This window comes from Xenopus laevis, chromosome 4L (genome assembly GCF_017654675.1).
Source record: "Xenopus laevis strain J_2021 chromosome 4L, Xenopus_laevis_v10.1, whole genome shotgun sequence".
Taxonomy (NCBI): Eukaryota; Metazoa; Chordata; class Amphibia; order Anura; family Pipidae; genus Xenopus; species Xenopus laevis.
Window position 1 is genome coordinate 54,647,010 of NC_054377.1, and position 13,560 is coordinate 54,660,569.

Consider the following 13,560-nt stretch of genomic DNA (forward strand, 5'->3'; position numbering starts at 1 on the left):
ATGTGTTAAATTGCCTAGTCTCAACGCTGCCAACAGATTGCTTCCATTGTCACACACCACTTTTCCGATCTGCAGTTGGTGTGGGGTCAGCCACCGATCGGCCTGTGACTGCAGAGATGACAGGAGTACAGATCCGGTATGGTTTTTGCTTTCCAGGCACGTCATCCCCAAGACAGCGTGACAACGGCGTACCTGGCACGTCGAATAGCCTAGGGGGAGCTGGGGGTGCACAGGTGTGGAGGAGGAGAAGGAGGACCCAGCAGCAGAGTAAGAAGAAGAAGAAGACGAGGTAGAGAGCGATGGAGGAGTAGAGGTGGTGGCAGAACCGCGTGCAATCCGTGGCGGTGACACCAACTCCACTGTTGTTGTTGAGCTACCCATTCCCTGCTTCCCAGCCATTACCAAGTTCACCCAGTGGGCAGTGTAGGTGACATACCTGCCCTGACCATGCTTGGAGGACCATGCGTCAGTAGTCATATGGACCTTTGGCCCAACACTAAGTGACAGAGATGCGGTAACTTGGCTCTGCACATGTTGGTACAGGTGTGGTATTCCCTTTTTAGAAAAAAAATTGCGGCTGGGTACCTTCCACTGCGGTGTCCCAATTGCTACAAATTTGCGGAAGGCCTCAGAGTCCACCAGCTGGTATGGTAAAAGCTGGCGGGCTAAGAGTGCAGACAAGCCAGCTGTCAGACGCCGGGCAAGGGGGTGACAGTCAGACATTGGCTTCTTACGCTCAAACATGGCCTTCACAGAAACTTGGCTGGTGGCAGATGACTGGGAATGGGAACAGGTGGTCAAGGTGGAAGGCGGAGTGGAGGGTGGTTCAGACGGGTCAAGGAGAGCAGAGGTAGAGCAGTAAGATGCTGGACCAGAAGGAGTGTGGCTTTTAGTTTGCCTGTTGCCTTTGAGGTGTTGCTCCCAAAGTGCTTTGTGCTTGCCGCTCATGTGCCTTCGCATAGAAGTTGTACCTATGTGGCTGTTGGGCTTACCAAGGCTCAGTTTCTGACTGCACTCATTGCAAATTACAATGCTTTTGTCAGAGGCACACACATTAAAAAAATCCCACACTGCTGACTTTTTGGAAGTGTGCGATCTGGCGGTAACAGTAGAAGTTGGCGGAGTTGGCGGTATTGGCGGCAATGGCGGGTGCGTTGGCCGGCTGAACACAGGTGCCGATACATGTTGTTGCCCTACTGATCCCTGCGGGCTGTCCTCCCTGCTTCTTCTAAGTCTTATTCTCCTACTGCCTCTCTGACTCTCCGTCTCTCCATCTGAACTACCCTCCTCTTGCTCTCTTCTACTAGGCACCCACAAAACATCAATCTCCTCATCATCATTCTCCTCAGATGCATCAATTTCTTCTGACACATCACAGAAGGAAGCAGCAGCGGGGACCTCCTCCTCATCACTCATTATGTCCATCTCTATCGTGTTCTCTGCCAGAATTAAATCTGGTGTAAGGTCCTCATCTCCTTCATCTTCTTCTGGCAATAATGGTTGCGCATTACTCAGTTCAAGAAACTCATTGGAAAATAACTCCTCTGACCCCAGTGAAGAAGGGGCACCGGTGGTGGAGGAAGTGTTACGTGGGGTGGCCATAGCAGTGGAGGATGAGGAGGATGTTGTGGTAAAGTTAGAAACGGTAGAGGATGGGGTGTGCTGTGTAAGCCAGTCAACTACCTCTTCAGCATTTTGGGAGTTCAGGGTCATTGGCTTTTTAAAACTGGGCAATTTGCTAGGGCCACAGGATTGCATAGCAGCACGGCCCCTAGCACGGCCTCTGCGTGGCGGCCTGCCTTTGCCTGGCATTATTTTTAAAAAAACAACAACAACAACAAAAACTCAGTTGGTTTTTCTGGAAACGATAATACACACAGCTAGATGGCGGGTTGAAGAAAACACTGTGCAAATAATGCCTACAAAGTCAACGTATACACTACTACAGCGGTGGATACGGATTACGTAAAATATATGAATGCTGCTTGAAAAAAAGTAACTCAAGTGGTTTTTCTAGAGACGATAATATTATCAATATTTAGACAAAATGTGAACAAGGTCACACAGCTCGATGGCGGGTTGAAGAAAACACTGTGCAAATAATGCCTACAAGGTCAACGTATACACTACTACAGCGGTGGATACGGATTACGTAAAATATATGAATGCTGCTTGAAAAAAAGTAACTCAAGTGGTTTTTCTAGAGACGATAATATTATCAATATTTAGACAAAATGTGAACAAGGTCACACAGCTCAATGGCGGGTTGAAGAAAACAGTGTGCAAATAATGCCTACAAGGTCAACGTATACACTACTACAGCGGTGGATACGGATTACGTAAAATATATGAATGCTGCTTGAAAAAAAGTAACTCAAGTGGTTTTTCTAGAGACGATAATATTATCAATATTTAGACAAAATGTGAACAAGCTCACACAGCTCGATGGCGGGTTGAAGAAAACAGTGTGCAAATAATGCCTACAAGGTCAACGTATACACTACTACAGCGGTGGATACGGATTACGTAAAATATATGAATGCTGCTTGAAAAAAAGTAACTCAAGTGGTTTTTCTAGAGACGATAATATTATCAATATTTAGACAAAATGTGAACAAGGTCACACAGCTCGATGGCGGGTTGAAGAAAACAGTGTGCAAATAATGCCTACAAGGCCAACGTATACACTACTACAGCGGTGGATACGGATTACGTAAAATATATTATGGCTGCTTGAAAAAAGTGACTCCGGTGTTTTTTCTGGAGACGGTAATATTATGGATATTTAGACAGAATGGGAACAAGGTCACACAGCTCGATGGCGGGTTGAAGAAAACAGTGTGCAAATAATGCCTACAAGGCCAACGTATACACTACTACAGCGGTGGATACGGATTACGTAAAATATATTATGGCTGCTTGAAAAAAGTGACTCCGGTGTTTTTTCTGGAGACGGTAATATTATGGATATTTAGACAGAATGGGAACAAGGTCACACAGCTCGATGGCGGGTTGAAGAAAACAGTGTGCAAATAATGCCTACAAGGCCAACGTATACACTACTACAGCGGTGGATACGGATTACGTAAAATATATTATGGCTGCTTGAAAAAAGTGACTCCGGTGTTTTTTCTGGAGACGGTAATATTATGGATATTTAGACAGAATGGGAACAAGGTCACACAGCTCGATGGCGGGTTGAAGAAAACAGTGTGCAAATAATGCCTACAAGGCCAACGTATACACTACTACAGCGGTGGATACGGATTACGTAAAATATATTATGGCTGCTTGAAAAAAGTGACTCCGGTGTTTTTTCTGGAGACGGTAATATTATGGATATTTAGACAGAATGGGAACAAGGTCACACAGCTCGATGGCGGGTTGAAGAAAACAGTGTGCAAATAATGCCTACAAGGCCAACGTATACACTACTACAGCGGTGGATACGGATTACGTAAAATATATTATGGCTGCTTGAAAAAAGTGACTCCGGTGTTTTTTCTGGAGACGGTAATATTATGGATATTTAGACAGAATGGGAACAAGGTCACACAGCTCGATGGCGGGTTGAAGAAAACAGTGTGCAAATAATGCCTACAAGGCCAACGTATACACTACTACAGCGGTGGATACGGATTACGTAAAATATATTATGGCTGCTTGAAAAAAGTGACTCCGGTGTTTTTTCTGGAGACGGTAATATTATGGATATTTAGACAGAATGGGAACAAGGTCACACAGCTCGATGGCGGGTTGAAGAAAACAGTGTGCAAATAATGCCTACAAGGCCAACGTATACACTACTACAGCGGTGGATACGGATTACGTAAAATATATGAATGCTGCTTGAAAAAAGTGACTCCGGTGTTTTTTCTGGAGACGGTAATATTATGGATATTTAGACAGAATGGGAACAAGGTCACACAGCTCGATGGCGGGTTGAAGAAAACAGTGTGCAAATAATGCCTACAAGGCCAACGTATACACTACTACAGCGGTGGATACGGATTACGTAAAATATATGAATGCTGCTTGAAAAAAGTGACTCCGGTGTTTTTTCTGGAGACGGTAATATTATGGATATTTAGACAGAATGGGAACAAGGTCACACAGCTCGATGGCGGGTTGAAGAAAACAGTGTGCAAATAATGCCTACAGGGCAAATAATGCCTAAAAGGTCAACTTATACACTACTACAGCGGTAGTAAAATAAAAAAAGTAAAATAAAAAAAAATGAATATTAAAAAAAAAAAATTAAAGTTGGTGCTGCTGAACTACTAGGAGCAGCAGATTAGCACACCAGTCCCACTCCCCAACACTGCTAGACTAATAGCACTGGGCTCTTATAGTAGTAGTAGTAGTAGTAGTAGTAAAACAACAAAAAAATAAATAAAAGCAGTCCTTACAAGGACTACTGTTATTGCAGCAGTCAGCAGATGAGATCAGAAGCAGGACAGCTGCCCACTGCAGCTACATACAGAGCACTGCAGTAGAAGGTAGATTACTAGCCAGCAAAGCTACCTAAGCTAAAATGTCCCTCAAACCCCTGCAGACTTCTGTCCCTCCAATAACAGAGCAGTATCAAAACGATTACTAGCCAGCAAACTTTCAACTGTCCCTGAAATCACTAACAGGCAGCAGCTCTCTCCCTACACTATCTCTTCAGCACACACAGGCAGAGTGAAAAAACGCTGCAGGGCTTCGGTTTTTATAGGGAAGGGGAGTGGTCCAGGGGAGAGCTTCCTGATTGGCTGCCATGTACCTGCTGGTCTGGGGTGAGAGGGCAAAAAAAAGCGCCAACAATGGCGAACCCAAAATGGCGAACGTCGCGCGACGTTCGCGAACTTCCGGCGAGCGCGAACACCCGATGTTCGCGCGAACAAGTTCGCCGGCGAACAGTTCGCGACATCTCTAATAACTATATCTATATCCTGAAAGCGCTGTTATAGTGTGGTTTCTGTATCTTTACACATTATAATTGTGAGAGTCTGTATTGTATTCATTTATGTTAAATGAATGTGAAATGATTGATCCAGGGAATGTTTCTGATCGCCATTGGGGTCAGAAAGGAATTTTTTCCCTCTTGAAGCATAATTGGCACTGGCTGCAGGCTGGGGTTTTTTTGCCTTCCTCTGGATCAAAACAGTACACATATAATATTATATTTTAAGTTTTATTTGTCACAGCAGCGGTAGGACCTTGCCGGAGTACTGCACAGGTAAGTTTATGAGAGGGAGAAAGGAGGTTCTCTCCTGTGACTGCACAGTGGATTGATTGATACAGACGCTACTACTGCTTGTGCTAGGGGCAGCCTGCTTGGATTTCCTATCATCGACACACTGCAGATGCAGGTCCGGCAGCAGGGCTGCTGAACTTCTCTCATGCTGGTGATTAGAATATTGCCTTGGGTTAAGGTCCTATTTATTTTATAAAATGTTAATAAATGTTGTGGCCATTTTACACCCATCTCTGTCTCCTGGTTTCATTAAGGTATGTAACAATGGGGTTCAGTGGGATGGCTCAAGGCTAAGGGTCAAATTGAAGCGTCCCCTTGTTAAAGGGATACTGTCCTGGGAAAAAACATTTTTTTCAAAATGAATCAGTGTAATAGTGCTGCTCCAGCAGAATTTTGCACTGAAATCCATTTCTCAAAAGAGCAAACAGATTTTTTTATATTCAATTTTGAAATGTGACATGGGGCTAGACATATTGTCAATTTCCCAGCTGCCCCAAGTCATGTGACTTGTGCTCTGATAAACTTCAATCACTCTTTACTGCTGTACTGCAAGTTGGAGTGATATCAACCCCCTCCCTTTCCCCCCCCCCAGCAGCCAAACAAAAGAACAATGGGAAGGTAACCAGATAACAGCTCCCTAACACAAGATAACAGCTGCCTGGTAGCTCTAAGAACAACACTCAATAATAAAAACCCATGTCCCACTGAGACTCATTCAGTTACATTGAGAAGGAAAAACAGCAGCCTGCCAGAAAGTGTTTCTCTCCTAAAGTGCAGGCACAAGTCACATGACCAGGGGCAGCTGGGAAATTGACAAAATGTCTAGCTCAATGTCAGATTTCAAAATTGAATATAAAAAAATGTGTTTGCTCTTTTGAGAAATGGATTTCAGTGCAGAATCCTGCTGGAGTAGCACTGATGCGAAAAAAACATGTTTTCCGATGACAGTATCCCTTTAAGGTAAATGCACCAAACTGAGTACAAATTAAATGTCCTGTGCTAAAATACATTTTGCAAATTAAATATTTTGCATCACTTTTTTTGTCTTGGAACCCCTGCAGAATGCCATACCTAAGCTGCTCTAAGATCAATTCTGATAAAGACTGATGATAAAATGTACTTTCAGAAGTTCACTGGAACTGTCATTTTCCCTTATTCAGTTAAAAATGTGAAAATATGTATTAGTACTCTCGTACTAACTAAAGGAATTGATACTATTAGCATGCAGTTAGAATAATTTGTGCCAAACTCTTCACTTTACCACTTAAGGTAAATATCTGCAAATTGTTTGAGAGGAGCAAGTTCAAATTTGATTTCATTACATTTATTTAAAATTATAGCTATTCAGGGTTTCTTTCCATCATATTTTTAAATGTTTAACTTTATCATGAATCCCTAGTTAAATGTAAAGTTTGTGAGTTTGTGTTAGAGAATAAGAAAAGCTTGAAAGTAATTACATTTCTGTTTGCACATTGGAAAGTCAGTAGGAAGATGGAACACGTTTTGGAAGAAAATGTCACTAAGGTGGGGTGTATTGTTAACACCTATACAGCAGGTCAAATACATTATAACCAGAATACCTGAAATGTTAAGGCAATAAATTTGCAGTGTATGGTGATGTAAGCCTGGCTGTAAAAAAAAGAAACATTACTATAAAGCACTGCGTATCTTGACTGCGCTATATAAATAAATGATGATGATTACTAAGAAAGCATAATATCAATGGTCCCACATCTCTCAGAAGATAGGTACAACGTTCATCACAGTTACAGAGGTTGCACACTTCTGTAATTATTTCTGGATAATATAAATAACGTTTATAAACAAAGGAGATGCAAGTGTACACCCCTTAGTTCTCAATTGTGCAAATACTTTCATCTGGTGTCATTGCAGAGTTATGGAAATGTGGCTCTAGATACATAGTGCAGAGCCAGCTTGCACTGGGCAATCCTGTTCTTAATGCCTACCATACAGCAGCTAGTATATACAGAACTCTGTTGGAGCTTGCCCTGTTGGTACTTCTAAACTTGCACATCAGATTGTGGGAAGGAAGGAAGTATAGAGTCTTCCACTCACTTACCCCTTATGAATAAAGCATTAAAGGAACTGCAGAACAATGTTTCACTGCAGTGTAGATAATATGGTGGCCACTCTAGACTAGAATTATATGTATGATATCTTCTTTTTCCTCCACTCAAACTTAAAGACCCAAAAATAACCTGAAAAAGAGCAGGGACAGCAGACTTTTAGGGAGCGTTAGGCCATTAACAAGAGATACGGGGGACCCAGCAAGTGGCGACTGGGATACCTAGTACATGTTGATTACTGTTAAATAAAGGAGATGTTTGTTTCACAATCAAGTCTTCCATGTGTCTCCATCAATTTTACATAATTTCGAAAATAGAACTAGGTGTTGGGACCATCACCATAATAATCCTAATATAAGATAAAAGTAATGTAAATTAAAAAACTTTCTAAATATAACAAGTTGCAAATGTTGTACCATTTGTACCAGCAATCTGTCTCACTGTATATGTCACTTTGTGTCTGAGTAATTTTTTTCCATGTGCAGCTAGATCTTTGCTAGCTATAGTCTGGGTGATGTGTTTGAACTGTAATTCAGAAGAAGCAGATCCAAAACAAAGCCTGCAAGGTAGAGACCATTTGCTGAGAAGGGGATGTTTCAGAAACAGGACAGAATTTGTCAGTGATAAAAACGTAATTGTATGAGATGAAGCTTCCATTAAGTGTTTGCTTTCATGATAGTTACCCTGTTCTTATCTCTAAAACGAAAATACAGGTTTGGGACCTGTATACAGAATGGATTTTTCCATAATTTGTAACTTTGTATCTTAAGTCTACTAGAAAATCATCTAAATATTGAATAAACCCAATAGGCTGGTTTTGCCTCTAATAAGGATTCATTATATCTTAGTTTGGATCAAATACAAGGTACTGCATTATTATTACAGAGAAAAAAAATTATTTTTAAACATTTGAATTACTTGCATAAAATGAAGTCCATAGGAGACAGGTTTCCAGATAATGGGTCCCATACCTTTACAGTATGAAAAGAGATTGGAAATATTGTTTTTATTTAACTTTGGGAATGTACTGATGTATTAAAATATAGCTATTAGATACAATGCTAAAGCAAGAAAATGGAAAATGTAAGCAAAATCTGCCTTTAGATGAATCTTTACATATAGATGTTTTGTAAATCCAACAATAGATTTGCAATGGCTGATTCCCAGTGCTATCAGAGCAGTATTCATTTATAAATGTCCTTAGTGTGCATCTAGTACCTTGCTGCATATGCAGCAATCTGATTCCATTATATCTTTTAATACATTGTTTAAAACGGGGTAGCAAAAATAATCTCTGTATCTTTTAATACTATACACCTGTTCAGAGTACTAACTCAAATTTGCAGTTATCACTTTAGCTGTCTCCCTATCTTAATTTGAATCCATTTTTACAGAGAGCGGAACATTTGTTTTTGAAGGTTTAAGAATAAAATCAATTTGTGGCTCTTTCGGATAACAATGTCGATTCTGGATGAACAAGCCTAATTTTTCCACTAGACATAGTGCGTGTGGTTGTTTTGAATAATAATAATGAGGGTTATATGAAGGTAGATTGTAAAAGATAACAGATTTTATGCTACTTTTACTCACATTTAATTCTTCTGCTGTTTTATGGAACTATAAGTCAAAAGTCTTTACTTTATTCCATTTGTATGTATAATATGCATCAAGTTGAAAGTACAATGTTTTGTGGAGGATGGTCAAACTTTGTAGTAAAGCAACAATGCTTCAAGGAGAAGGAAAGGTTAAAACTAAGTAAGCCTTATCAGAATGGTCCATCTAAATACACCAGTAAACCCCCAAAGTAGTGCTGCTCTGAGTCCCCTGTCAAAAGAAACACAGCATTTCTTTCCTTCTATTGTGTACACATGGGCTTCTGTATCAGACTTCCTGCCTTCAGCTTAAACCTCCTTACCCCGGTCGTGAGTATGCTCAGTTTGCTCCTCTCCCCCCTTCTCTGCTATAATCTGAGCCCAGAGCTATAAGTGAGCAGGGAAAGACTCAGGCAGGAAGTGATGCCACACCAAGCTAATACTGCAGCTGCGATCTTAAACAAACAGAGAGCTTGTAGAGCTTTTTACTCTATGGTAAAACATTCTACAGAATAAATATAGCATTCTAGCTTGCACTATTGCAGCTAATCTATTGGCAATACAATTCCTCCGTAGCTTTCCTTCTTCTTTAAAGCTTTTGTCATAATAGAGTTTCAATAAAAAGAGTCATGGATCCTCTAATACAAATGCCTGTGGTTTCTATTGTTTATACCAATGTTGAATTAAGAAGCCTTAACAGAAGCATGTATAAAATGGAACTGGAACATCTGTTTTTTTTTTTTGCTGTGTTTTTTTGCGCCGGCTGAGCGCACACATGAGCAAACTGGTATTTCTGTGCACATGCACAAGTTGGCGCTTGCGCACATCCGTGTGCTCGCATGGGCAGAAACACGAGTTGCTGTGCGCGCATGCGCAGAAATGCACATACACAAGGAGAGATGTGACCGGACATGAGGTAGGCAACAGGGCAGGTACGTGCCTGCCCCCCCCCAGCTTTACGCCCTAGGCACGTGCCTACTCTGCCTACCCCTCGGCCTGGCCCTGGTACCTCCCTTACTTGGCAGGTAAAAGTTCAATACAAGTTCTTCTTTAAACAATGCTCAATAACTTTGTTGGTGCTCAGATCATTCTAGGCCCAAACAGATGCTTTAAAGATACAGTTCAGTGTCAAAATAAAACTGGGTAAAATAGACTGTTTCACAAGCGTTAATTCTACATTACTGCAAAGAGGTATTCCTATGCTTATAGAATTAATCCTAACGCATGATTCACAAACATCGTTTAAGCGATAAAAGCATAAAATAGTGCAATAATTACTGTGAAATTTAACAGGAGTAGGTGTTACTAAACAACATCAGGTGGATGTGTGGCTCTTTCAGATAACAATGTCTATTCTAGCTGGAGAAAATGTAAAGTTTGGTGATACCTTTGATTGGCTAACTGAATAAGTACCAATTGCAAGCTTTCAAGGGGCTTATCAATAGTGATGGGTGAATTTATTCGGCAGGTGCGAATTCGCGGCGAATTTGCGAAACGCCCGCGAAAATTCTCCTGAAAAAATTTGCCGGCGTCAAATAAACGGGCGCCGGCATAAAAAACGGGCTCGAGCATAAAAACCGAGACGCCGGCGCCGTTTCGCGAATTTTTTCGAAATTTCACTAATTTTTCAGTGAAGCGAAACGGCGCAAATTCGCCCATCATTACTTATCAATATCTGAGCTGAAATATTGTATTATCTTTACAGGTCACAATTCCAATTTTAGTCTATTTATATGTACCTGTATCTTGTACAATTCCTAATTTGAACTGTTGTGTTAACATTACCCTATTCTGTCTTGGTCTAGTTCAAGTTATGTGACCTAACTTAATCCAGACCCCTGGACTATTTACAACCCACTCTAATTACTTTTATTATCTGTACAAGTTCTCTCTGTCTATCTGTAAATTTCTAATTTATTGCCCATAAACCCTTTTTCAATGATCTAACAGTATATATGATGTGCCTTTCCAGCCGTTCATTTGTATTTTGCCTGAAGAAGGGGCCTGTGTGCTCTGAAAGGTATCACCAAACTATACATTTTCTGCATTTTTTCAATGCTAACACGGTACAACATCTCAAAACTATGATTCTAGCTGGATTAATGGTGCCTTGGGCAAGTCCAGAATGCACTAAATTTTGTGTCATGGAATTTTATCAAGTTTCCTAGGAATAGGAATATCTGGAATACTGTAAAAAGAGACTTCTACTCTGTCAGTGGCATGCTATAAAAAACACTTTTTCGACCTTTTGTGAATTGAAAACTTTTTTTATTTTGCACAGTCTATTTACTCCGTTTCATCTTTAAACAGAACAGTACCTTTAAGATGGTGAAAGAAGAAAAACCTCCATTGAATGCAAAATTTGGATAAGCAAGCCCACCAAACCTAAACTGAACCAAAAACAGTCCATTGATTCATTAGTATAATCAATGTACAGGACATATTATATAAGCATTTGATAAGTTCAAAACACTATAACATCAGACATAAATGAAAAAAATATATTTTCATTTTCACTGACCTTTCAGCTATTGGGAGCCACTTGATGGGTTCACTGGACCTACTGCCTGGACTGCTTGGTACTCTGAGTTTTCCAGATAAGATGTTTTCCATAATGTAGAGCATGATGTCATAAAGCTACTAAAAACATGTAAACATTAAAAAAAACATAAAAGGTGTTTATGTCATCAACATGGATTTATGCTATGAAGTACAAGTCATTGTTTGATATAAAGCAATACTTGTTTATGTAGATACTATGGGAAATGGCATTACTATATTTCAGTTCTTTCTTAATAACAGGTTCCCTGATAATATGGTATAGCCATATAATTTGTATCTGTCTTGGATAAGAATATGCATTTAATAATATCAAATACCATAAGTTCCCTGACACTCAGTTTAAGTTGCTCAGGGGAATGGTAAAATGTTTTCAAAATTACTCAGCAATTACAGTGGCTTTAGACTTATCACTGCTAGGCACTTTGGGTGAATTTTTGCCAGCAACCGATTCGCCACACTCCATTACATCTACACAACTACATTAATTCACTAAAATGCAAAGTTGCATCTCAGCAGCCGAACGCTGGCAATTTTTCGTTAGCGTTACTTTGGCAGTGCAAGCATCTCATAGCAAATTTTCGCTAGCATTAATTTCTGCCTAGCTAAACTTCTGTAGAACTCTTGCAATTAGGTTTATTTTAATAGGGCGGGTACCTTGGACGTCTTTAATAGTAATGTTGGTGTAAATGTAGGCACTTTTTAATGAGCCATAATAAAGACAGAAGAGGTCCTCTAATGCCCTAGACATGAGCCCACCCTTGTCAAAAATTTGCCATGCCCCTCAAATTAGTTAAAAAAAGTTGCCAGTGTTTTTGACAACTTTAATGCCTTTCCTGCTTACAGGATATGATGTCACTGACATAAGATTGAGGAAAATGTTGCTTCATTTTAGAGGTGCTGAGAGAAAAGCAGCCTGGTGATAGAGTGCGAACCAACACTATTGATGGTCTCGTTCGCTAGCAGAGTGTCCTCTACGCCTGTAACTGAATTGGCAATGCCCCTGCTGATGGGATTTCTGGCGAATTGACGCTAACATCAGCCACTTCGCCCTTTAGTGAATCTGCCCTTTTATATCATGAGCTGGAGAAAGGGAAACGTTTATCAACATATTGCATTCAATAATGTTTTTCTGTTGCAGTTTCAATCTTGTTAGATCTCATCAGTGTAAAATCAAAATGGCTTAATGAAGTAGGACTTTGAACACAATAAAAAGAAGAACCAGGATGGTTGGATGAGCTGAGTTAAAATGGACCAAAAATCCCAACACTGTACAACAAATATAGTGGACGTTTTTTTTTTTAAAATGGTAGAAAGATATTTGCATACCTCATACTATACATATAGAATTCTCTTGAAATAATAAAATTAGAGATTTCATCTCATGCTTAAAGAATTTATATACACCAGTATAGCCATCAATACATGCAGAACATTTGATTTAATAATACAAATTCAGACTGTAACCCTGAATTATGAAATATGGCTATAGACATTGTTTCTTTCTGCTGCTGTGGCCAACTATACATCAGAACTACTGTTGGATAGCACATATCCTGCTGTAATAAATAAAGTCATAAATTCAAATTTGAAGACAGCTGTTTTCATGATCTCTGATCTCATTAATTCAAGATACTAGACCATGGCTTTTGACCGTGGAACTTGTAAAACAATACATTTTTCAAAAGCTAGACACAGGTTTTATTTATTCTTCAGTTAGCAGTGGTTAGTGTTGTTAAGCAGAGGAGTGTTATCATATGTTTGCTAATGACTGATGTAACGAGAAGAGCTTTGGGTTTTTAAAAAACGTTTTTACATAGGCTAAACATACTTTGCCAGGGTTGGGCTGTGCCTCAGTGATGGTGGTGCAGCTCTTTTGATGGAAAGGATTGCTAGAGGTTTGGAGGAGAAACTAGCCAGAAGGTAGAATCTGGTCATAATTAAGGAAAATGGGAATGGAGAGGTGGATAGACATTTCATAGTTGGTAAAGAAGAGAAAAGTTATAGATCCAAAATATGAAAACTGGGGTTAAATAAATGTTTAGCTGCTAAAATTGGAAAGCTGGATTTAATGGCACAGAAT

At 40.0% G+C, this 13,560-nt stretch overlaps 1 long non-coding RNA gene across 2 annotated transcripts in view; it reads right to left on the bottom strand.

Annotated features, from left to right (window-relative positions):
* LOC121403018 overlaps positions 1 to 13,560 on the bottom strand; it is a 61,727-nt gene that overhangs the window by 15,798 nt on the left and 32,369 nt on the right. Inside the window, exon 2 of one of the 2 annotated variants that reach the window (XR_005966952.1) lies at positions 11,440 to 11,558. The exons of the other annotated variant lie outside the window; for it this stretch is intronic. This is a non-coding gene — a long non-coding RNA (uncharacterized LOC121403018). The remainder of the gene's footprint in view (positions 1 to 11,439; positions 11,559 to 13,560) is intronic. 2 annotated transcript variants of the gene reach the window in all.